The sequence below is a fragment of the Phyllobates terribilis genome, unplaced genomic scaffold (assembly GCF_046119375.1).
Source record: "Phyllobates terribilis strain yellow unplaced genomic scaffold, ASM4611937v1 Scaffold_7__3_contigs__length_470593459, whole genome shotgun sequence".
Classification (NCBI taxonomy): Eukaryota; Metazoa; Chordata; class Amphibia; order Anura; family Dendrobatidae; genus Phyllobates; species Phyllobates terribilis.
The window spans coordinates 431554846-431581211 of NW_027362767.1; the positions used below are offsets into that span (position 1 = coordinate 431554846).

At 49.6% G+C, this 26366-nt stretch overlaps 1 long non-coding RNA gene across 2 annotated transcripts; it reads right to left on the reverse strand.

The window, feature by feature from the left end:
* Positions 1-393: 393 nt before the first annotated feature.
* LOC141155247 (uncharacterized) lies at positions 394-19704 on the reverse strand. 2 transcript variants are annotated; one of them, XR_012247528.1, is made up of 3 exons: positions 19390-19704; positions 17914-18093; positions 394-647 (listed from the first exon to the last, which is right to left on the reverse strand). It is a non-coding gene; the product is annotated as an uncharacterized lncRNA (long non-coding RNA). The 2 variants fall into 2 exon arrangements; XR_012247527.1 differs by lacking the exon at positions 394-647 and adding an exon at positions 3271-4104.
* Between the last annotated feature and the right edge of the window lie 6662 nt (positions 19705-26366).

Consider the following 26366-nt stretch of genomic DNA (forward strand, 5'->3'; position numbering starts at 1 on the left):
CCGAGCATTTTGGTGCTCGCTCAGCACTAGTGACTAGTGTTGAGCGCAAGTGCTCGCTACTTGAGTTTGCATCGGGTGCTCGGGTATGCACTGAGTATCGCGGGTGCTCGAGTGACATGCTCGAGTCTCCGCCCCATATGCTTCGTGGCCAAAAAAAACTCGCAGGGATTGCCTGCCATGCACGAGCGATCCCCGGATGTTTTTTTTTGGGTGTCTGATAACCGTGAAGCATGCGAGCGGGGATTTGAGCATGTCACTCGAGCACGTGCGATACATGGTGCATACCCGAGTACCCAATGCAAACTCAAGTAGCGAGCACTTGCACTCAAGACTAATGACAACTTATTCAATATGATGACCTAATGTTATCAAATTCTGTGTCATACCTCCGCGTTCAAAATGTTCACTATACCCCTTGATAAAATCCTTGAGGGGTCTAGTTACCAAAATGGGGTCACTTGTGGGGGGTTTCCACTATTTAGGCACATCAGGGGCTCTTCAACTGCAACATGGCGTCCGCTCTCAATTCCAGCCAATTTTGCGTTCAAAAAGTCACACAGTGCTCCTTCCCTTCTGAACTCTGCCGTGCGCCCAAACACTGTATTTTCCTCACATATGGGGTATTGGCGCATTTTTTCCTGTTACCCCTGCGAAAATAAAAAAAATTGTGTCTAAAATAACATTTTTGTGAAAAAAGTTAAATGTTCATTTTTTTCTTCCACATTCCAAAAATTCCTGTGAAGCACCTGAAAGGTTAATAAATTTCTTGAATGGGGTTTTGAGCACCTTGAGGGGTGCAGTTTTTAGAATGGTGTCACTTTTGGGTATTTTCTGTCATAAAGGCCCCTCAAAGTGACTTCAAATGGTTTTGTAAATTTTGTTGGAAAAATGAGAAATCGCTGGTCAATTTTTAACCCTTATCGCTCTCTAATAAAAAAAAAATGTGGTTCCAAAATTGTGCTGATGTAAAGTAGACATGTGGGAAATGTTATTTATCAACTCTTTTGTGTGACATATCTCTCTGATTTAAGGGCATAAAAATTAAAATTTTGAAAATCGCAAAATTTTCAAAATTTTCACCAAATTTCCGTTCACAAATAAACGCAAGTAATATCGAAGAAATTTTACCACAATCATGAAGTACGTTATGTCACGAAAAAACAGTCTCAGAATCAGGGGGATCCATTGAAGTGTTCCAGAGTAATTACCTCATAAAGTGACAGTGGTCAGAATTGTAAAAATTGGCCCGGTCATTAACGTGCAAACCACCCTCGGGGGTAAAGGGGTTACCGTATTTTTCAGACTATAAGACGCACCGAACCATAAGACGCACCTAGGTTTTAAAGGAGGAAAATAGGAAAAAAAAATTAAGCAAAAAATGTGGTCATGATGCCCTGTTATGGGGAGGGGGTCTTCTGCTGACACTGGTATTGGGGTAATGTCCCCCAATTCTGTTAATATCCTCCATCCTGGTATGTATGGCCCCTCCTTCCTGATATAAGTGGCCCCCATCCCATCCTGGTATGCATGGCAGCCCTTTATCCCCCATCCTGGTATGCATGACACCCCTTTATACCCCATGTTGGTATGCATGGCGCCCCTCTGAGCCCCCATCCTGGTATGCATGGCACCACTCGGAGCCCTCATCCTTGTATGTATGGCAACTTCTGAGCCCCCATCCTGGTATGTATGGCACCTTCTGAGCCCCCATCCTGGTATGCATGGCACCCTCTGAGCCCCCATCTTGGTATGCATGGCACCCTCTGAGCCCCCATCCTGGTATGCATGGCACCCTCTGAGCCCCCATCCTGGTATGCATGGCACCCTCTGAGCGCCCATCCTGGTATGTATGGCACCTTCTGAGCACCCATCCTGGTATGCATGGCACCTTCTGAGCCCCCATCCTGGTATATATGGCACCTTCTGAGCCCAATCCTGGTATGTATGGCACCTTCTGAGCACCCATCATGGTATGTATGGCACATTCTGAGCCCCCATCCTGGTATGTATGGCACTCTCTGAGCCCCCATCATGCTTCCTACAAAAAAAAAAAAAAGAACAATCATACCTCCTCTCTCCTCCAGCACTGTCCCGCTCTGCTGCTGACACTCTCACTGTGTGAGCGGCGCATGGCAGGGCGCGCATGGCATCCCTGCCATGCGCCCTCACACAGTGTGAGACGCTGTGCTGGAATAGTCACTGCTCCCCACGCCGGGACTCTGTGTGTGGGTCAGCAGTCTGTTCAATAGCCGGCACACTGTACCGCAGCTATTAAAGACCATAGATATTCACTACAACCCATGGGAGTGGGTTGTAGCTAATATTCATGAGCTTTAATAGCAGGCACACTGACCGCAGAGCGCAGCAGGAGCCGCGCTGCGGCTACAGTGAGCCGGCTATTACGAGAAATGAATATTCATTGTGACGCGCCCCCTGGGCCATGGGATACCCGGTGCCGGGCTAGTAGATACTGGGGGATGTCACAGTGGCGGTGACCCGGTCCATGACCCGTGTCGGTCAATAAAAAGGAGATTATTTACAGGGGATTTATAGTTTATATATAAAGTTGATGACGCCACCTGTGGTATGTGGCTAAGGGAGCCACCGCTGCGGAGCAAGTCCTCTGAAGCTGATGTTACTGCAGCAGGGATTGTGTGGCTCTCCACAGGTAGAGCTTAGCTCCAGGGCAGTGTAGATGGGGTAGGTTGTGCTGGGCGTTGTAGTGCAGGGGTTGTGATGGCGCAGGCAATAATCACAGAGACAGTGGGATGTGACTCGCCCCCTGGGCCGTGGGGCACTCGGATCCGGGCCATAGGGGGAACGATGGGGGTAGTAGTGGCGACCCGGTACCGTGGCTCAGGGTGGTCAGGCCAATGGTAGTCTGCTATGTTCTGCTGATAATGTCCGACTACGCCACCCGTGGATTTGCGGTTATTAGGAACCGCCGCTGCATGCAGACCGCTGGGGCTGATGAGGTGTGCAGCTAGGGTAATGTGACTCCCCACGGGAAGAGTGCGGCCCCAGGGCAGTATAGTGGATGGTGGGAGTGATGATAGTGAGAGTCCCAGTGATGATAGTGCTGGAGGAGCAAGGAGCACACAGACAATAGGTTGTAGTCCAGGGTCTTTACTGAAACAGGTAAACTGACCCATAAACAGTCCCGGCTAGGAGGGGACCTGGATGTCTGAGAGCAACGGGGAAATTGGCCCTGGTCAGGGTGAGGGTGTAGGCCTACCGTGCTTTCTGCGCTCCTTCTGGCTATCTCCTCCTCATAGGATAACAGCCCACGTTTCCGAGCTTTCCGTGCTTTCTCGCCTGTATGGCCTGCGACATGGGTTCCTTTCTGCTCCCAGCCTTGTACGGCTTTACTGGTCCCTTCGGTTGTGGCAGGGCCTCCAGGCTTCTTAGGCCAAGGAATGTACAGTCCCTTGCGGACTGGTTCTCTGCTGGGGGATGTGGAATCCTTCCAGCCTCAGACACCAAAGTCTGGTTAAGTAAGTCTTTTCTCTGCCAAGACAGGCTCACTGCGCCTCTTGTCTCTGGCTTGTGGCTCTTCTCCTGCCACACTTCCTCTTAGGTTACAATGCAACTGTCCCTCTCTGCTCTGGGACCTGAATCCTCAGATAGGTCGTCCAGTTCTCTCTAACCCTGTCCCCAGTACCAGCTTTTTATAGGGGCAGCCTGCTCCCCCTACTGGCCTGAGACAGGAGGCATTGCATGCTAATGTTCCCCTAACCAGAGAACCTCCCCCTTGCTCTCAGACACAGCTTTATTACACTTGTGGCATCCAGGTAGGGTGACACATTCCCCCCTAGTGAAATTTAGTACTCCGGGACTAAACAATAAACAAAGACAATATGCACAACAATAAAACATTAATAGACAGACGACGCACAAATTGAGTTCTTTAGGTCACAGTGTGGTCTGTGACCGGGTGTCCATATCACCAGAACCAACGGGAGCCTTAACCAGGTGGGGGTCTGTCCTTCCCCAAGTCCTTCACAGTCTTAGTTCATTCCTGGGTTAGGCTCAGAATGCAGTCCACACAAGGTCCCGGTTATAAAAAGTCCATAACCTGTGAGTCCTTACGGTTGCTGCAAGAGACTGAAACACACTATTAATAAACATGCAGGTAACTTTGGCAAACATTTTAACATTTGGCAACAGGGTTATTTACAATTTAATACACTCTATATTCTCCAGCGAGCGGGCATCTGTCCCTTTGTGCTCCTGGTTGACCTCCTTAACCCACTGTCTGGTGGTGGACCAACCTGGCTTTCCCCACTAGCGTTAGGGGTACAGCTACCAGCTGGGTGTACAGGTAGGGCAGGCAGCTGTCTGCGGGTTCTTTGGCTTACCGCAGGCATGGCAGGCTCACTGTCAGCAGAGGGTTGACTCTCCTGGGCTGCTGGAACAGGCTCTTCTGCCTCTGGAACCGCTTGCTCCTCTTCACCTTCCGGCTCTGGTGTTGGTTGTTGCTGTGCCGGTTGCAGGAAATGCAGGATGGGTACCACTATGGCATCATTTATGCGAGTCCAGGACTGAGGGAACTCTCCGAGAACGGTGCTGATCATTTCTTCCTTGTCCTCGGCGGGTTCAAGGTCACTCTGATCCTCTTCTGCACTACGGAGTTGCTCGGGGCACCTTTTGAGGTGGTCTCTGGAGACGACACTAGTGGTTTCTCCTCCGTCCTTGGTGATTACGCACACCTTTGGGTTGTCATGGTCAGACTGCAGTACGGTGTAGGGTTCCCTTTCCCACTGGTCGTCCAACTTATGTAGCCTTCTTTTTCGCTTTAGGACTTGCTCACCAGGTTCTAGGGGACCAGCAGGGGCGTGTTGATTGAAGAGTCTTTCTTGCTTCTCTCTCACCTGGGCCAGGCTCTTCTCCACACTCTCCTGTACCTTCTTGTACTGCAGTTGCCTTTCCGTATCCCAGTCCGCATCCGGGGAGGTGTCCTCAGGTATTAGGACTCCCATCTCCAGGTCTACGGGCAGCTTACCTGGTCTAGCTCGCATCAGGTAAGCCGGGGTGCAGTTTGTAGCGTTCACCGGGATGTTGTTGTACATGTCTACCAGGTCCGGCAATTTTTCTGGCCACAGGCTGCGTTCCTCCAGGGGCAACGTCTTCAGGAGATCAATGACTATATTGTTCATCTTCTCACACATCCCGTTGGTTTGGGGGTGGTAAGGCGTTGTCCGAATCTTCTTACAGCCATAGAGGTTGCAGAACTCCTGGAAGATTTCAGCTTCGAACGCTGGACCCTGGTCTGTCAGGACCTGTTCCGGATACCCGTGTGGACGGCAGAAGTATTGCTGGAAGGCACGGGCCGCTGTTTGGGCTGTCAAGTCCTTTACCGGGACCACCACTAGAAAACGGGAATAGTGGTCCACGATTGTCAGGGCATAGATGTATCCGGACCGGCTTGGAGCCAATTTGACGTGGTCCAGAGCTACCAGCTCAAGAGGCTGCGTGGTGACGATGGGCCTCAAGGGTGTCTTCTGGCTGGTGCGGTCCTTCCTCCTCAGGTGACAAGGGCCACAGTCTCTGCACCACTTTTCTACTGCTCCTCTCATGCCGACCCAAAAGAACCTCCCTCTTAGTCGGAACTCCAGTTTCTTCCAACCGAAGTGTCCCGCTCTGTCATGGTAAGCTCCCAGGACCATAGCTGCATCTCGCCTTGGGACCACGACTTGCCAGGTCAGCTCGTGCATCCGGTGGTTGACAATCCTTCTGCACAACTTGCCTTCGTAGAGGAACAGCTTGCTCTTCTCCTTCCATAGCTGCTTGGCTTCCTCTGGGGCATCTGGATCTAGGCGGGCGTCTTCCCGGGTCAGCAGATCTTTCACCAGGCGGACAGCAGGGTCACTATCTTGGGTTTCGGCCCAGCTGTGGTGAGGTAGGGGATTCATCATCACAGTTGTTAGATCCTCCTCCTTCACGCGGTGAGAGTGTTGAGCGGCTCCATACCGGTGAAACGCGGGGAGTTCTACCTCTTCCAGCTCTTCTGGGTCTTCGTCACCTTCAGGTAAGTGAGGCATTCTTGATAGGGCGTCCGCGTTGGCGTTGGTTTTGCCTGCCCGGTACTTGATCACGAAGTCATAGTTGGAGAGACGGGCCATCCACCGCTGTTCCAGGGCACCCAGTCTTGCATTGTCCAGGTGTGTCAACGGGTTGTTGTCCGTGTACACGGTGAACTTTGCGGAGGCCAGGTAATGCTTGAAGCGTTCCGTCACGGCCCACACCACCGCCAAGAATTCTAGCTTGAAGGAGCTGTAATTCTCCGGGTTCCTTTCGGTGGGCCTCAGCTTCCGGCTGGCGTATGCGATCACCCGTTCTCTGCCCTGTTGGTTTTGGGACAGTACGGCTCCCAGTCCCACATTACTGGCATCTGTGTGCAGAATGAAAGGCTGGCCATAATCAGGGTAGGCCAGGATCTCATCCCCAGTGAGGGCCAACTTTAGCTGGCGGAAGGACTCCTCTTCCGGTTTATCCCACTTGAAGGGTGGCTTTTGACTTCTGGACTTGGACTGTCCGATCAGGAGGTCCTGCATAGGAGCTGCCATCTTAGTGAACCCGGGGATGAACCTTCGGTAGTAGCCTACCAACCCGAGAAACTGTCTCACCTCTTTGATGTTCGAGGGGCTTGGCCAGCTCTTGATTGCCGTGACCTTGTCAGGGTCGGGGGCCACTCCTTCCGCGCTTACCACGTGCCCTAGGTACTGGACCTTTGGTTTCAGCAGGTGGCACTTCGATGGTTTCACCTTCAGGCCATAGCCTGCCAGGGCTTCGAACACCTCAGCCAGGTGCTTGAGATGGTCCTCGTAGGTCTTCGAATAGACGATCACGTCGTCCAGGTAAAGGAGGACCGTCTCGAAGTTTCGGTGCCCTAGACAGCATTCCATCAGCCGCTGGAAGGTCCCTGGTGCGTTGCAGAGCCCGAAAGGCATACAGTTGAATTCGCTCAGTCCCATCGGGGTGGTGAAGGCGGTCTTCTCCTTGTCAGCCTCTGCCACAGGAACCTGCCAGTACCCGCTAGTAAGGTCCAAAGTAGAAAAGAAGTTAGCAGATTTTAGTGCGGCTAAAGACTCTTCTATTCTAGGCAGCGGATATGCGTCTTTGTGGGTGATACGGTTGATTTGTCTATAGTCCACGCACATTCTCATGGTGCCGTCTTTCTTTTTGACCAGAACCAAGGGGGCTGCCCAGGGGCTACAGCTGTCTCTAATGACCCCAGCTTCTTTCATCTCCCTTAGCATACCCTTGGCGTTCTGATAATGTGCAGGGGGTACAGGTCTGTGCCTCTCTTTTATTGGTGGGTGGCTCCCTGTGGGGATGTGGTGTTCTATCCCTTTTACTCTGCCGAAGTCTAGCGGGTGCTTACTAAAGACTCTCTCGTACTCCTGTACCACCCGGTAGACTCCTTGTTTTTGGTGCAGGGGAGTGGAGTCAGCACCCACGTGGAGTTTCTGGGAGCCATTACCCTCCGCCTGTGGAGATGGAGGCAAGGGTTCCACGGCCCTGATAGCTTGGTGTTCGACGACAAACAGTTTGGCGAGTGTAGCGTACCTGGGTAAGTGTACTTCCCTGTCCCCAATGTTGAGGATGCGGACGGGCACCCTCCCATGACGGACATCAACCACCCCCCGGGCTGTCAAAATGGTGGGCCTGCTGTCTGAGTACACGGGTTCTACCATGGCTTGGTAGTCTCTACCTCTCAACCCGATTGCAGTCCGACACCAGATCATCATTTCACTTTTGGGAGGCATGGAAATGGGGAATGGATCACTGAGTCTTACGCTACCGATCTCACCACCAGACAGTTCTACCTGCTGCCGTCTCATCAGGGCTTTTATCTCCTTGTTGAGGACTCTATGTTGGATGGAACTAGCATTCACCGCCACCTGTTGTAGAATTACAATTACCTCTGAAAGACAATTTTCAATTATGTTAGTACCCACAGTTATTTTAGGGTGACTTTCACGACGGTCAATGTCCACAATAATCACTCCCTGTGCCGGCAGTTCAACTTTACCAATTTTAATGGTCATCTCCTTGAACCCCATCTGCGGCACGGGTAAGCCATTACTGGCGATGATGCTCAAGTTACTGTCTGGATACCGTGTGATATCAGCATCAGTCCAATACTGCTTAAAAAGTACATAAGGGATTGTGGTTACTTGCGACCCAGTATCCAGCAAGGCGCTCATGGGGATACCGTCCAGTACCACGGGTAAAACCGGGCGCCCCCCAACGTACTTATCACGCCAATTATAAGGGCCTGGTGATCTTATGCCTGGGGGTCGGCCCTCTGCCCCAGGTTGGACCCGTTTAAATTACAGTACCTGGAAATGTGTCCGGGCTGGTTGCATCGACGGCAAATGGGCTGTCCATCCTCTGCGTAGCGGTCTGTGGGCCTCCCTCGGAACGACGGGATCCTCCTCTGTCGACGCCACGGGACATCCTCCGGACTTGAAGCCAGCTCGATGGGTCTTGACGGGTCCACTTGCAACGCCTGGACGGTCCTGGTCAACGCCGCGACGCTCCTGGTCAGCTCCTGGACTTGGTGCTGCAGGCCTTTCGACGGGGCTTGGTTCAGGGCCTGTGCATCAGCCTCCACGGAGTCCATAGAAGAGGGCGCCGCCTCCTGGTGGTGGGTGATAGCAGGGCGCCGGGGGTTTATAGCGCCACTGGTTGCAGATTCACGGAGCACCCTTATGGCCCTGTCCTTAAATTGGGCAAAGGTCAGGTCGGGGTTCTGGAAGAACATGAGGCGCAGCTGGGCCCTGTGGGCGCTGGACAGCAGACCTTCTATGAATTGTTCTGTTAGCAGTTTATCCGTTTCCTGCACACTGCCAGGGTCAGTTTGTTGAATAGCCCTCAAGGCTTCCTGCAAATTTAGGGCATAGTCTCTGATGCTGTCCTGTGCCCGCTGCTTACATCCATAGAACCTCATTTTAATTTCAGCGGAGGTACGCGTATCAAAGGTACCCCGCAGCCGGGCCAGAATACCCTTCACAGTCCCTTTCTCCTCAATGGGCCATGATTTTACCTCCCTTTGGGCTGCGCCAGTTAACTGTCCTGTCAATATGCTGACCTTCTGTCCCTCTGTCAGGGGGTAAACCTGGAACAAGCTGTACAGCCTTTCCTTAAAGTCAGTTAGGGCATGGGGCTCCCCTGAGTACTTGGGCAGCCAGGCCGCTCCCGGGATGTAGGGTAAGGAAAAGGGCATAACCGCTGCTGCAGCTGCGTTGGTGGTAGTGGGCGCCTCTGCGTCCGACATCTTCCTCCCCCCCTAGTGAAGTGTGGCCTACCTTCCGACGATCCTCTTCTGTAGGCCGCGGCTCCGCTGCTGCTCTGGACGAGGACCTGGCGTCGCACTCCGATGATGTCAGCGTCGCTCTCTCTCCCTTCCAGGACCTTGCGCAGCGTCGGTGCGTGGGGCGGAGCTTCGGATCTCGCGCGGTTTTGACGTCCACGCCCCTCTTCTTCCCGCGCGGCGTCCTGAAGATGGCGTCCGATGGCGGGAAACAGCTGCGGATGGCGGGAAGACGGCAGAAGACGGCGGGAAACGGTCCAAGATGGCGTCTGATGGCGGGAATCGGCTCCGGATGGCGGGAAACTTCTCCACAGGTAAGTTTACAACAGTCTTTTTCAGGCACGCAGTACCCGGTGGTTGCGGGCACGAAATCCTGCCGACTACGCCAAAGCTGACTCGCCCCCTGGGCCGTGGGGCACTCGGATCCGGGCCATAGGGGGAACGATGGGGGTAGTAGTGGCGACCCGGTTCCGTGGCTCAGGGTGGTCAGGCCAATGGTAGTCTGCTATGTTCTGCTGATAATGTCCGACTACGCCACCCGTGGATTTGCGGTTATTAGGAACCGCCGCTGCATGCAGACCGCTGGGGCTGATGAGGTGTGCAGCTAGGGTAATGTGACTCCCCACGGGAAGAGTGCGGCCCCAGGGCAGTATAGTGGATGGTGGGAGTGATGATAGTGAGAGTCCCAGTGATGATAGTGCTGGAGGAGCAAGGAGCACACAGACAATAGGTTGTAGTCCAGGGTTTTTACTGAAACAGGTAAACTGACCCATAAACAGTCCCGGCTAGGAGGGGACCTGGATGTCTGAGAGCAACGGGGAAATTGGCCCTGGTCAGGGTGAGGGTGTAGGCCTACCGTGCTTTCTGCGCTCCTTCTGGCTATCTCCTCCTCATAGGATAACAGCCCACATTTCCGAGCTTTCCGTGCTTTCTCGCCTGTATGGCCTGCGACATGGGTTCCTTTCTGCTCCCAGCCTTGTACGGCTTTACTGGTCCCTTCGGTTGTGGCAGGGCCTCCAGGCTTCTTAGGCCAAGGAATGTACAGTCCCTTGCGGACTGGTTCTCTGCTGGGGGATGTGGAATCCTTCCAGCCTCAGACACCAAAGTCTGGTTAAGTAAGTCTTTTCTCTGCCAAGACAGGCTCACTGCGCCTCTTGTCTCTGGCTTGTGGCTTTTCTCCTGCCACACTTCCTCTTAGGTTACAATGCAACTGTCCCTCTCTGCTCTGGGACCTGAATCCTCAGATAGGTCGTCCAGTTCTCTCTAACCCTGTCCCCAGTACCAGCTTTTTATAGGGGCAGCCAGCTCCCCCTACTGGCCTGAGACAGGAGGCATTGGATGCTAATGTTCCCCTGACCAGAGAACCTCCCCCTTGCTCTCAGACACAGCTTTATTACACTTGTGGCATCCAGGTAGGGTGACACAGATGCAGTCTTCCAAGCTTACTCACAGTTCTTAAGTTCTTCAGGCTGCACTGTACATGTACAGCCTCCCACGTCACGCTGCGTTCACCAAGCAGGGGCTCAGCAATCCCCCAGATAATTCAGGAGCACTTAACGGGACCCCTTTCTGTGTGCCTTTCTCAGTCGTCTTCCTGCGCTGGCTCTCGCCCTGCTGCCCTGCGCCTCGCAACCAGTGTCCCAGTCCGGTAGCCTCGGACCTTGTCGGGCGACCTGCAGTCCTCTGGACCCTCTGTGGCCACCTACTCGGCAATATAATTGCGGATGTGGCCATTACACCTTGCAAGTACAGCAGCCTCCAGTTCCTAGCTGAGCCTTGTAGTTCTCCACTAGTTAATGGGCCGGTCCCCTCTGCGGCTCGATCCCTCCACCGCCTGGCAGATTCGGACATACGGGTGGCCTCCAGCACTTCCCGTACCCCTGGGATCCCTTCTTTCCTTCTGGAGCCTTCCTCCCGCTCCTCTCTCTCTCTCTTCAGACTTGGGCCTCACCTCAGGTCCGCTCTGGAGCAGAGCTCCTGCAGAGCCTCTGCTCCCCTCACTTTCCTCCTCTGACTGGCTTGTCTTTCTAAGTTGGCTCCCCTCTTTATACAGCTACTGAAGTGCTCCCCCGATCTACGTCCTCCACCCACACCCACTACATGGTTCCCCCTCACTTGGTCCCCCCCCCCCCACTCCAGCCAGGGACCAGGGACTGTGCTCTCCTGTAGGAGCAATCTCGCCCTGCCCTCTGAAGTGTGGTGTAATGAATGCAGGTGTTAGGGTCCTGGGCAGTACTCCATCCTTAACATCTATTGTTCCTCCCTTATTAAATTTATAAATATCACATAGAGAAGTCATATAAATTAGTTTCATATAAATGCTTTATTTAGACACAGCAAGCAAAAAGTAAATATTTAAAATTTCATCATTCTACCCCTAAAAACACCTATTAAAAATTCCTGGCAGTGTGGTATACATATATCCTCATCCTACTAATATTATAAATGCGAAAGTTTGTGAGTATGTATGTTTGTTACTCTTTCACGAAAAAACTACTGGACGGATTTGCATGAAACTTTACAGTAATATAGATTATACATCGGAATAACATATAGGCTACAATTGGTAATGATTTTATGTAATTTTGGTCGTAATATAACGATACATGTCAATTAAGTCGAAAAAAATCTGGCCTCTGAGAGCTATCTTGGCGTACGCTGCCTAAACCGTTGGAGTTACACAAAGATGATGTACCGTAGAATTGTTTGTCTTGAATAGTTCTAAATAAAAGTCCGCGACAGCATATATCTACCTTTTATGTGGAAGCCACTATGACCAAAATTGTGAACCATAAATTTAATTAAATTAGATACTATTTTACAATTTTACAATGCACATTTTAGTATATTTATCAAACTCTTATATACTGTACACACATACACAGGTGATATTTAAATGGCTGATTTACATCAGTCAGAAGAGATTGATAATACAATAATTTGCCCATAGTGGATCATTGTATAGTGAGGTCACAGTTGTCGCCTGTCCACAGTCAGAATACAGGGGTCATCATATACCGTGGCCAGGTACAAGTGTGGCACAGGGGGTTCACACACGACCCCCAGGGACTGACATTTCCTAGAAACTTTGGCAGCTGTCAGTCATGAGCTCACCCTGATACATTACACTCTGGAAACAGCTGAAGGGAGAAGGATAATTTATGACATTTTCTCAGACTTAAAAAAAAAATAGCCCAGAAAACAGCCCATATGTCAGGAACAGGTTACTAGGGAACTACACGTCCCAGCACGGCCTGCCCGCACCCACAGCCCGGGGGGAGTGTGAAGCTGCTTCCTCCTGCAGGTTGCCCGGGGGCACCGGGCCGTCATTGTCCTCACACAGGGGGTCCCCGCCGCCATTGTCCCTCCACATAACACTCCATATAATAAAACATGCGCTCACCTGCGCCAGCTGCTGCAGCCGGGAAAGTTCCGAGCGCCTCACCTGGGCGGAGGGGAAGTGACTCACACACGGGGAGGGGCAGTAACCTGAGCGCGGCTCCATGGAGGATGCACACACTGCAGCCTGACAGCACCGGCAGCAGCGCTACACAAATGGCGTCCTCCCCTCCTGTGTGCAGCACAGCCCTGTGTGTGTGCAGCGCAGCATGTCACCCACAGCACCAGCAGGCTGCTCTCAGCTCCCACAGAGCACTGGGAATGGTTGCTATGGGTAACCGCGCCACAGCTGCTCCTCATAGACCAGTCATATACAACTGATATCGTCTGTACAGTGATCGTAATATAACTAATTAGATTGTTTTAGTATTTTGTTTGAGCTTTACTAAGTACCTATTTTGTAATTAGTACTTATAAAAATGCCGCGAAAGCGTAAGTCTAACATTTCGCAAAGCTTTAATAAAGCCCGAGCTATGAAAATAATTAGACGTTATGAGACGTCTCAACAAGCCGAGCAACGAAGGCTTGAGCAGGCGGTGCGTTGTGCGGCACATAGAGCTGCAGAGACTCCAGAACAATCCCAAGCCCTACGTGAACGGAATGCGGAGTTTTTGGCATCTCAACGGGCGGCTGAAACTCAAGAACAGTCCCAAGCCCAATGTGAACAGCATGCGGAGTATCTGGGGTCTCAACGGGCTGCTGAAACTCAAGAACAGTCCCAAGCCCGACGTGAACGGAATGCGGAGTTTTTGGCATCTCAACGGGCTGCTGAAACTCCAGAACAGTCCCAAGCCCAATGTGAACAGCATGCGGAGTATCTGGGGTCTCAACGGGCTGCTGAAACTCAAGAACAGTCCCAAGCCCGACGTGAACAGCATGCGGAGTATCTGGCGTCTCAACGGGCTGCTGAAACTCCAGAACAGTCCCAAGCCCAATGTGAACAGCATGCGGAGTATCTGGGGTCTCAACGGGCTGCTGAAACTCAAGAACAGTCCCAAGCCCAATGTGAACAGCATGCGGAGTATCTGGGGTCTCAACGGGCTGCTGAAACTCAAGAACAGTCCCAAGCCCGACGTGAACGGAATGCGGAGTTTTTGGCATCTCAACGGGCTGCTGAAACTCCAGAACAGTCCCAAGCTCGACGTCAGCAGCAAGCGACTTACATGGCGTCCCAAAGAGCCACTGAAACTTATGAAATGGCCGAATCTCGCAGACGCACTGTTGCTGAAAGGGCAGCACAGCGACGTCAAACATTTACAAGAAATACATGGATATTGTTTAATAAAGCTGCATTTGAGTATGACGAGACTCTTGATTATGAAACTCACAAGCTTATAAAAATAGAAGCAATGACCATAGATTGCAAATATTGCGGAGCTCTTAAGTGGAAAGAGGAAGCAGCAGGTATGTGTTGTTTGGGCGGGAAAGTAGCTCTTCCTTATATAGACGAGCCAGTTCAACCTTTAAAAGAGCTTTTCTCTAATGAAACTGATGAATTTCGCCTTTTTCTAAATAATATAAGAAAATACAACATGTGCTTTCATATGACGTCTTTTGGAGCAGATCAAATTGTCTCAATGCCAGGGTTTTGCCCGACCTTTACAATACAAGGACAAGTATACCACCGTATCGGTACTTTAATTCCTACGTCCATTTCGCAACCACAATTTTTACAAGTTTATTTCATAGGTGACGAAGAAGAACAAATCAACAGGCGTACTGAGTGTGTGCAAAGCGTAGAAAGAAACATAGTTAAAAAATTACAACGAGTACTTCACGACCACAACATTTTGGTGCATGAATTTAAAACAGCTAGAGACAGAATGATCAATGACGATCATTTCAAAGTAGTGATTCACCCAGACCGTGTACCACGTGGTCAACATGAGAGACGATTCAATGCCCCTACTACAAATGAAATAGCTGCTGTAATAGTTAGTAGCGAACAAACTATGTCTCGGGACATCGTTGTGCAGCCGCGCGATGGCATGCTCACTAGGGTTCCCGATACACATAGATTCTATGACGCTCTCGAGTACCCAATAATTTTTTGGAAAGGACAAGAGGGGTACAGCATTGATATTCCTCAGATAAATCCAATTACCAAACAAGCAATGCCAAGCAAAAAGGTGTCCTGCAAAGATTTTTATGCCTTTCACTTGATGGTCCGTCGCAGCGATTTTAATTTGATGCTTAAGTGTAGGCTCCTACTTCATCAGTTTCTGGTCGACATGTATGTAAAGATGGAAAGTGAGCGCTTAAGGTTCATTTCTTTAAATAAAAAAAAACTGCGCGCAGAAAATAATATTCACTTGCAAGATGCAATAAGAAATGATGCGGATTTGGATCCAAATAACTTAGGTCAGATGGTGATTCTCCCGTCATCATTTGTAAATAGCCCGAGATACCTACACGAATACACACAAGATGCGTTCACATACGTACGTAATTATGGGAGGCCTGATTTATTTATTACAATGACTTGCAACCCCGCTTGGCCAGAAATCACCAAAGAGCTTATGGCTGGTCAAAATTCAACGGACAGACATGACTTAACAGCCCGAGTATTTAGAATAAAAGTACAGAAGTTGGTAGCTCTACTTACAAAAGGTAACATTTTTGGTGATATGCAATGCTTCATGTACTCGATCGAGTGGCAAAAGCGAGGTTTGCCTCATGTGCACTTACTGCTGTGGTTAAAGGAAAAATTGCATCCGAACCAAATTAATGAAATCATATGTGCTGAGATACCAAACCCAGAAACCGATCAAAAGCTCTATGATACAGTGACAAAGAATATGATTCACGGGCCATGTGGTACATTCAATTCTTCATCGCCATGCATGAAGGAAGGAAAATGTACCAAAAATTATCCGAGGAAGCTTTTAAAAGATACTCAAACCAATGACAAAGGTTATCCTTTGTACAGGCGCAGAGCACCAGAGAATGGTGGACGCACGACGATTATAAAAACCCGTAGAGGAACACAGGAAATATTGGTGGACAATAGCTGGGTGGTCCCATATTCTCCACTCTTATCAAAAAATTTTAATTCTCATTTAAATGTAATACGGTACAGGCGATAAGATATATTTGTAAATATATTAATAAGGGTAGCGACCAGGCTATGTTTAACATCCGCCAGCAAGGGAATGTTAACATTGACCCAAGAGATGAGGTGCAGACCTTTAGAACCGGCCGATATGTTAGTAGTAACGAAGCAGCGTGGCGGATCTTAGGTCTGCCTCTGCACGAGAGACACCCAACCGTCACTCATCTCGCGATTCATTTACCCAATGGCGAGAGGGTTTACTTTACGGAAAATAATTTTAGAGAGAGATTAGAAGCACCACCTAAAACTACACTAACTGCATTTTTCCTGTTGTGCCAAAGTGATACGTTTGCAAAAACATTACTTTACATTGACGTGCCTTGCTGCTATACTTGGAATGTGGCACGGAAGCAATGGAAACGTCGTTTACAAGGAACACCTGTCGATGGCTGGCCAGATGTGAAGGCAGGAGACGCTCTAGGTCGCATTTACATGGTGCACGTTAGCAATTTTGAATGTTATGGCTTCTGAATGTAATAAGGGGTCCAACCAACTTCTCGAATTTAAAAACATTTGAAGGTCAAGAACTTGCTACTTTTCGGCAGGTGTGTGAGAAGATGGGGTTGTTGGAAGATGATAACCACTGGGATACCACCTTAGAAGAGGCCGTGCTATGTCGCTCACCGGCGCAAATAAGAGAGCTGTTTGCCATATTGATATGCACTTGCGGTTTATCCAATCCTCTACAACTCTGGCACAAGTATAAAACTGCGTTATCAGAGGATATCATGCACAGATTTGAAAGAATGGATCACGTTAACAATGATCTCTGTTTCAATGAGGCATTGGGGCTTATCGAGGACAAAATATTAATAATTTCTGGAAAGAAATTGTTCGATTTTGGTCTACCCTCACCGCGGCGTAGAGGAGAGCTGTCGAACGAGTTGATAAAAGAGCTAAGCTATGATACCAACAAGTTAGACGCTCATGTTTGCGAAACTGAGCCACCTTTGCTACCTGATCAAAGAGAGATTTATCACAAAATAGTAGGACGAGTTGAGAATGGTGAAGGCGGACTTTTTTTCCTTGATGCCCCGGGTGGTACAGGAAAAACTTTCTTGCTTAATTTACTTTTAGCAAAAATTCATAGCGGTCATAACGTTGCATTAGCTGTGGCTTCCTCTGGAATTGCTGCAACATTGCTAAGCGGTGGACAGACGGCACATTCAGTCTTTAAATTACCTCTTAATCTGGTGAACGAAGAAACCCCATCGTGTAATATCAGCAAGAGCAGCGCCCGTGGCCTCCTGTTGCAACAGTGCAAACTAATCGTGTGGGCGAGTGCACAATGTCACACAAACGCGCCATCGAAGCTTTTGATCGTTGTCTACAAGACTTACACAGTAAACAAACAATAATGGGTGGTGTGGTTGTTTTATTGGCTGGGGACTTTAGGCAAACTTTGCCTGTTATCGAGCGAGGCACTGCAGCAGACGAAATTAACGCATGTCTGAAATCCTCATATTTATGGACCAAAGTTGAAAAGCTGCACCTCACCACCAACATGCGTGTCCAGTTATTCAGTGATCTAGAGTCGGGCGCGTACGCTGAGAAACTGCTCGAGATCGGTGAAGGTCGAATCGAAACTGACGAAGAAGGTATGGTTCTATTCACTAACCAATTTTGTCATGTTGTGGATTCGGAAGACGCACTTATTGCTCAAGTTTTTCCAAATTTGCAACAAAACATCCACGATGAAAATTGGCTATGTGAAAGAACTATACTAGCACCTAGAAATGAAACAGTTGCAAAAATCAATAAAATTATCTTGGACCAAGTAACCAGCGATGCAACAACCTACAACTCCATCGACACAGTCATGTCATCTGAAGACTGTAAGAGCTACCCCGTGGAGTTTCTTAACTCTTTGGAGCTATCTGGGGTCCCATCTCATAAGCTCGATTAAAGGTCGGTATATCCGTTTTGTTAATGCGCAACTTGGACGCCCCGAGATTATGTAATGGCACTAGATTGCGAGTCACTGAACTAGGCAGGCACATTGTAAAGGCCACAATATTAACTGGAGAAACTAAGGGTGAAAATATTCTTATACCACGCATCCCAATAATACCCAATAACTTACCCTTTAATTTCAAACGTTTGCAGTTCCCACTTAAAGTTGCATTTTCAATGACCATCAATAAATCGCAAGGGCAAACTTTGAAGGTAGCGGGGATACATTTAGGCACGCCCTGTTTTTCCCACGGTCAGCTATACGTAGCTTGCTCACGTGTTTCTAAATCGCAAAATCTACATATTTTCGCTGAACGAAAGAAATGAAATAACATAGTTTACAGGAGTATATTGCAGTAAAAACACATAGATAAATTACCTGCAGATGTCCATTATTCCAATTACATACTAATTCTTTACTAACACGAACAATATTAAACGCAAGTAACTTCAGTCCGTCCTGTTTATTAATCAGTGTTTAGTAATCCGTTTGTGATGAAATTGGATATGGATAATTTCAAGCCTGGGGAAGGACATGGGGCTACTTTTTATAAACACACCATACAGGCGAAGATTATATAAAACTGTAAACCTGATTGACTGACACACCAAGCGGTCAACGCACAGCCGAAACCACTGAACTTAGCATCTTGAAATTTGCAGATAGGTTCTATTATAGCTTAAATGAGCACTAAGAAAGGAATTTTGATAATTCCACCCTCAAGAGTTTCCCTCTTCATATTATAGGGGTTCAAAGATTGTATGGAATCCGTCAGTTTTGAAGTTAGACATCTGAAATTTTGGATGTACGAGTAACTAAATAAGATTATTTTTTTTTACTATTAAAATGATCTGTCACGAAACTTAATGTGGCAGACCAAATTCCACGCAAGCGAAGCCGCGGGTAAAAGCTAGTACATTATATATGTACTCTATGTAACATGTCACACATCCTACATATCAATGTACATGTGTAAAGGTGGAGAAGTTGTTCTGACACCGTCTTTGAAGTTTTCTTGTATTAATGTATTACCATAACCTGTTTTGTATGTGATTCTTTATGTACTTTGCTCTGCAGCAGTTTGTTAGGCTGTGACAGGGTTAACAGTCAGTACCTGCCCAGGTGGGGAGGAGTTACATGGGCACATAGGCAGTTAGTTCCTGATTGTGATGCAGTTATTGTTAAGCTACTGAGGAGATAGGAAGCATTGTCTATTAGATGGTCACAAGTTGAAGAATGTGTAGCGACAGAAGAATTTAAGGGTTAAAGAAAGTTCTAGAATAAGTTCTACATCAAGTAATTACTACCTAAACAGCTGGAGTGCAGAGATAGAAGAAGTAGCAAGAAAGTATGGCCCGGACTGTATCCCCTCATAGGGGGCTTAAGGGGAGGGCCGCATGACTCAGGAGGTCTGCTAGGCCGTAATTTGGGGTGGTAAGGGGTTAATCTAAGGAATAGAGTTTTGGACGCAAATTTGTAGGGGAGGAGTATAGGGGCAGGGGGATAGTGCGGGGTTATCTGATTGGCTAGTGGGGGGTATCTCTGTGGGGGGTATATAAGGTGAGGGGTGGTAGGGGTAGTCCATTCGGGAAAAGTTTAACGTACGTGAATCTACGTCGGGTCCTGAGGAATGGAGGCTCTTTTCCAGGAGATCCGTTCCTTGGCTGAGAGCAGGGGACAGCTGTGGCTCGAGGATCAGCTGCAGCGATGGAAAACTGAAGGGATGGCCGGAGAGGTGGCTGCACCCGCAGCACCTCAGAGAGGTGCAAGGAGGTCCAGGCTGCCGGAGAGACTCAGCCCGGAAGGGACTCCCCGGACCAGGCGCCGGTTGCAAAGCCCCTCCAGGGACCCCTCCGGATCACAGGCACAACCCCAGCCCCCATCTGCCGCACGCCGCTCTGGAAGAAGCTCTCAGCGTCAGCATCATCCAGAGGCCGGGGTGAGTGACGTCGTTGGCTCCGCCCCCCTGTGAGGTCATCCCGGTCATGTGGCACCACTATCCAGGAAGTGCAGGCTGCTCAGGAGAGCAGGGCCTCTGCTACTCAAGGAGGGAGAGATACATTATATGAACGGCCGGGGCATCCACTTCGGGTCCAGCGAGCAGCCAGGGGAAGGAGAGCTGAGCCTGAAGGATGCCGGACCCAGGGAGCAGAAGGAGGCAGGAGGGTGAATAGGTCAGCCGGAGCTATTTCAGGTGAGCGGCAGGCACAGCCGTTCCGGGCCCATGCAGCAGGGAAAGCAAAGGAGTACCGGTCAGTTGGAGCTGACCCAGAAGAACGGCAGATGCAACCGCACCGGGCCCAGGCGTCAGGATCAGCAGGACCCCGGCGGCGGAGATCGGGAAGACCAGTGCGGGGGGCCAGGAGACGACCCACCCAGGATGTCGGTAGCACCGAGGACCGGTGCGATGTCCATGGGAGAGGGCAGATTGCTGCTAGGGATGCGGGCTGCAGGCGTGCAGCTGAAGTCTCTCCTCCTCCCAGACAGCGCGCTATTGTGGATAGGAGGTCCAGGTCTAGCGGTGGGTTGACTCCGTTGGGTTTACCTGGCGATGTCCCCGAGCCTGCCTCTGCCTCTGAAGAAGAGGGCCAGATTTCATCTGGCAGTGAAGAGAGTGGGGACGATAGCCGCGGAGGACACGAAACGGCTGTTCCGAGGCTTCCTCGTAGTCGGCCTGGTAAGTCACATGGTTTAAATGCGCCTCGGGGGAATGCGGATGATGTAGATCAGAGGGAGCGGTATTTTCAGAGGGGCTTGGCGGCTGATAGGGCGACGGGTAGTGAACGGGTGAGCGATGTTGTGTCGGAATTTCTTAGCATGGTGCGGGGTTTTTTGTCACCTGCGGCAGGACCTAGCGGAGTTTGGCAGGGTGGTGCTGAAGGTTCAGGGGCAGTTGCGGAGACCCCTGCAGTTGTGAGTGGAGGGATTCCCGCGCCAGTTGCAGCTAATGAGATGGTTGCTGCACCAGCGGCTGCGGCGACTCCAGTGGATACAGTGCGGTTGGATGACAGAGCGAGGGGCGAGGTTTATGTGTGCTTTGATGGCCCCTTGGGAGCTCATTTTAAGCAGGAGGTGCGAGAAAAAATATGGAAGGATGAGTACGTGGAAATTTTTTCTTTGTTACCATTGGAGAAGTTTAATTTGGACAGGGTAAAGCCAGATGAGAGTAAGAAGGATCAGGAGGAGCGCAGGCATTATCGTCTGATTCCTCGCACTTTTCAAAATTGGCTGCAGGCGTTTACCACACTAGCGAGTGTCATTGGGGAGAAAGCTCCAGAGAAGTGTGCTGCGTTATTTTGTGATTTAGATTCGATTAGTGAAGCATACCGTGTTTATGGCGGGACGGCCTGGCTGAGGTATGATGAACAGTTTAGGCAAAGAAAGGCGGTCCGTCCAAGTTTACGGTGGGACCACAAGGAAATTAGTTTGTGGTTGCGATTGATGGCAGCACCAAAGTCGTCCTCGCAGTCCTTTCCTGGGAGTAGCGGGGGTTCTGCCAATTCGGCGGCATCCTCGTCAGGCTCCAGGAAGGGGCTGTGCTGGCAGTTTAACAAGCAGGAATGCCGTTTTGGCGCAGGCTGTAAGTTTAAGCACGAATGTTCAGGCTGCGGAGAGTCTCACAGCCATTCCAAGTGCTTTAAGAAAGGAAAGAAAAAATCAAGCGACTCTTTTTCAAAAAGGTAGGACACCAGTGAGAATAGATCGGATGCTTCCGTTTCTAAGTAGGTATCCGGATAAGGAAGCAGCTGTGTTGTTGAGGGATGGTTTTAATTTTGGCTTCAGGATTCCGTCAGCAGTTGTGCCACGTACGGTGCGGCCTAAGAATTTGATTTCGGCTCGGATGCATGCAGCAGTTGTTAAGGAAAAATTGGATAAGGAAATTAAGTTAGGTCGTATGACTGGTCCTTTTTTAGAACCTCCGTTGCCTTGTTTATGTGTTTCTCCTCTGGGCATTGTGCCCAAAAGGGAGCCTAACAAGTTTCGGTTAATCCATCACTTGTCGTATCCTCATGGTAGTTCAGTTAATGATGGTATTGATTCAGATTTGGCATCTGTATCGTATGTTTCTTTTGACAAGGCCGTGGACTGGGTGCGGAGGCTGAGAAAAGGATCTCTCATGGCAAAAACGGACATTGAGTCTGCTTTTCGTCTGCTTCCTGTGCACCCAGACAGTTTTCATTTACTTGGTTGTTTTTGGGACGGTCATTATTACGTGGATTGTTGTCTACCAATGGGATGTTCGATCTCGTGTTCCTACTTTAAAAAGTTCAGTTGTTTCATTGAAATCCGGAGGAATCCCGGCTTGGACTTCGTATTGCACTATTTAGATGACTTTTTGTTTATTGGGCCAGCTGGGTCCTCAGTTTGTTCTTTGCTGCTTAGAGCGGTTGAGCAGGTAGCATCTCGCTTTGGCATTCCGTTGGCCCCGGAGAAAACGGAGGGTCCCTCCACGGTTTTGAAGTTTTTGGGCATTGAATTGGATTCCGCTTGCCAGAGACAAGTTGTTAGATCTGAAGTCTTGTGTCCAAGAGGCTTTGCGGGCAAAGAAATTGCGCCTGCGCCAACTACAATCTCTTTTGGGTAAGTTAAATTTTGCGTGCAGGATTTTACCTATGGGAAGAGTTTTTTCACGTAGGTTGGCTCAGGCAACAGCAGGCATTAAGCATCCGTTGCATTTTGTAAGATTGAATTCGGAACACAAGGCGGATTTGTCCATTTGGGCGGATTTTCTTCAATCTTATAATGGCAGGTCGGTTTGGATGGATCAAGTCGTTTCTAATGTGGATCTGGCTTTGTTTACAGACGCGTCAGGTTCTTATGGTTTTGGGGCCTATTTCGGTGGAAAATGGTGTGTGGGAGAGTGGCCGGAATCATGGAAGGATGCAGGTTTGACAAGAAACATGGCATTGCTGGAAATGTTTCCTATTGTGGTGGCTTTGGAGGTTTGGGGCTCTGAGCTGAGGAACAAGAAAGTGCGTTTCTTCTGTGACAACTTGAGTGTAGTGCATTGTATTAACAACTTGTCAGCTGTTTCATTGCCGGTTCTGTCTCTTTTGCGCCATCTAGTGCTCAGATATTTGTATTTTAATGTCTGGTTTTGTGCTGTTCATATATCAGGTGTTCAGAATTCAATAACTGATGCATTGTCTCGCTTCCAGTGGGATCGTTTTCGAGAACTGGCGCCGGACGCGGAGCAGTTGGAAACCCATTGGCCCCGGTGGTTGTGGGATCTAGTGTCCGTGCAGCGTTGAATTTGGTGAGGTGTTCTGTTAACCCCAGTACTTGGTCTCCATATGTTTCTGCGTGGCGTCTTTGGCAGGAGCTAGAGGAGTCGGCAGGTGAGCAGGTGACCGTGCCTATTTATTGTTGTATATGATCGGCAGGGCATTTCAGGAGGGTTTATCGGGCTCAGCTGTAGCTGGTAGGTTAGCAGGTTTGGCCTTCTTCTTTAAGTTAAGTGGTTGGAGGGACTTTACCAAGGATTTCTTGGTTCGCCAGGTGATGAAGGCATTTCGGAGGAGCTATCCGGTACGAGATTGGCGGCGCCCGGTATCGTTTGAAATACTGGGTCAGCTTTTGCGTTGCCTTAGCGGTGTGTGTAGTTCTGAATATGAATGTCGGCTATTTGGGGCGGCCTTTGTTCTGGTGTTTTTTGGGGCATTTAGGGTAAGCGAATTGGTGAGCAAGAATGTTAAGTGTCATGGCGGGCTGTTATCACAGGATGTAGTGTGCTTGGAGGAAGCAGTACGGTGTTATTTGAGGCGGTCAAAAACCGATACAGCCGGCAAGGGTTGTTTGGTGGAATTGTGGGCTGTGGACGGTTTGTTTGAATGACCGGTGAGATGAGTTTCTGCATTTCTGGAGGTGAGAGGTCCATCATCGGGTGCCTTTTTGTTACATCAAGATGGATCTGCATTATCGGTGTATCAGTTTATTACCATCTTCAGGCGGGGTTTAGCTAGTTGTGGTCTGAATGGTTTGGAGTTTGGTTCTCATTCGTTTCGGATTGGGGCCGCCACTGAGGCTGCTCGCTGGAGTTTGGGGGTTAAAGCTGTGAAAAAGATTGGTCGCTGGGAGTCGGCGAGGTATCGGTCTTATGTCCGGCCTCATATGTTATAAGATTTTCCCCCAATTTTTGATAGCGTTATTATTTGGTAACGAGTTTCTTTTCTTTTTACATCTCCCCCCTTTGTTTTATGTTTCAGGACCCCCTCGGTTGATCTGGGTGCTAGGTCACTCGTATGTATATTGGGGTTCCATTCGAGCCGACGCAAGACCGGCGGGGCGCCAGTTGACCATAATGAAGGATGTTGCGATGGTTCGGTGGATCGGTATCAGGGGTTTGCTGTGGAGCCGGGTAATGCCCGAATTTCAGTTTTATGCTGAAGATTGACACCATCAGACAAAACTTTGGCCTAAAGTCCACACAACCCCTCCTCATATCTACTCAACCCTCCTCCTCCAAACCCCACTTCTCCACCATTACAGAAGGTCAAGTCTCCTCTTTACTCTCCAAATCACACCTCACCACCTGCGAACTTGACCCAATCCCATCCCACCTCATCACTAACCTCACCTCAGTCTTCATCCCAACCCTAACCCACCTCTTCAATCTATCACTAACAACCGGAGTCTTCCCCTCATGTTTCAAACATGCCGCAATCACACCCATCCTCAAAAAGCCCTCCCTTGACCCTTCCTCTCTGACCAGCTACCCCCCCATATCACTCCTCCCCTTTGCCTCAAAACTTCTAGAACAACATGTCCACCTTGAACTGTCCTCCCACCTCTCCTCCTGCTCCCTCTTCGACCGTCTACAATCTGGCTTCCGACCGCATCACTCGACTGAAACTGCCCTGACCAAAGTCACCAACGACCTACTAAATGCCAAATCCAAGCGACACTACTCCATCCTCCTCCTTCTGGACCTGTCATCTGCCTTTGACACAGTGGACCATTCCCTCTTACTCCAGATTCTCTCATCTCTTGGCATCACGGACTTGGCTCTATCTTGGATCTCCTCATACTTAACAGACAGGACATTCAGCGTCTCCCACTCACGCACCACCTCCTCATCTCGCCCCCTATCTGTCGGTGTCCCCCAAGGTTCAGTTCTAGGACCTCTGCTCTTCTCCATCTACACCTTCGGCCTGGGACAGCTCATAGAGTCTCACGGCTTTCAGTATCACCTCTATGCTGACGACACACAGATCTACCTCTCTGGACCCGATATCTCCTCCCTACTAACCAGAATCCCACAATGTCTGTCCGCCATCTCATCCTTCTTCTCCGACAGGTTTCTAAAACTCAACATGGATAAAACAGAGTTCATCATCTTTCCACCCTCTCATTCACATCCCCCATCCGACCTATCCATCAACGTCAATGGCTGTTCACTCTCCCCAGTCCCACAAGCTCGCTGCCTTGGGGTAACCCTGGACTCTGATCTCTCCTTCAAGCCACATATTCAAGCCCTTTCCACCTCCTGCCGACTCCAACTCAAAAACATCTCCCGGATCCGTGCATTCCTCAGCAAAGACTCTGCAAAAACACTAGTGCATGCCCTCATCATATCCCACCTCGACTACTGCAACCTCCTGCTCCGTGGCATCCCTTCCAACACTCTTGCACCTCTCCAATCTATCCTAAACTCTGCTGCTCGACTAATCCACCTGTCCCCCCACTATTCCCCGGCCTCTCCTCTCTGTCAATCCCTTCACTGGCTCCCTATTGCCCAGAGAATTCAGTTCAAAACTCTAACCATGGCATACAAAGCCATCCACAACCTGTCTCCCCCATACATCTGTGACCTAGTCTCCCGGTACTTACCTGCACGCAACCTCCGATCCTCACAAGATCTCCTGCTCTACTCCCCTCTTATCTCCTCCTCCCACAATCGTATACAAGATTTCTCCCGTGCTTCCTCCCTACTCTGGAACTCTCTACCCCAACATATCAGACTCTCGCCGACCGTGGAAACCTTCAAAAGGAACCTGAAGACCCACCTCTTCCGACAAGCCTACAACCTGCAGTAAACACCACTGCACGACCAGCTCTACCATCACCTACTGTATCCTCACCCATCCCTTGTAGACTGTGAGCCCTCGCGGGCAGGGTCCTCGCTCCTCCTGTACCAGTCGCTGACTCGTTTTGTTAAGATTATGTAAATGCTTTTGTTATGTATATCCCTATCACATGTAAAGCGCCATGGAATAAATGGCGCTATAATAATAAATAATAATAATAATAATAATAATAATTTGGATAGGCCCCCGGATATACCGTATATTCCGGCGTATAAGACGACTTTTGAAGACTGAAAAATCTTCTGTCTAGTCTGGGGTCGTCTTATACGCCGGTAATGCTTTTGAACTTTCAGAAATTGACATGCGGGGATACTCTGGGGGTGTTAATAAGCTGCCGTGGCCGTATCCCTGCCATGTCGGAGTTAATATAAGGTGGAGGGAGTTAAAATACGGCGGCGGTAGGTCCAGACAGTCAACGCTTCTGTGCTGAAACTGACACATCGGTGCGTATTCCCAGCTCCGGACACAGCGCAGGACTTCTGTGCCGACAGCTTT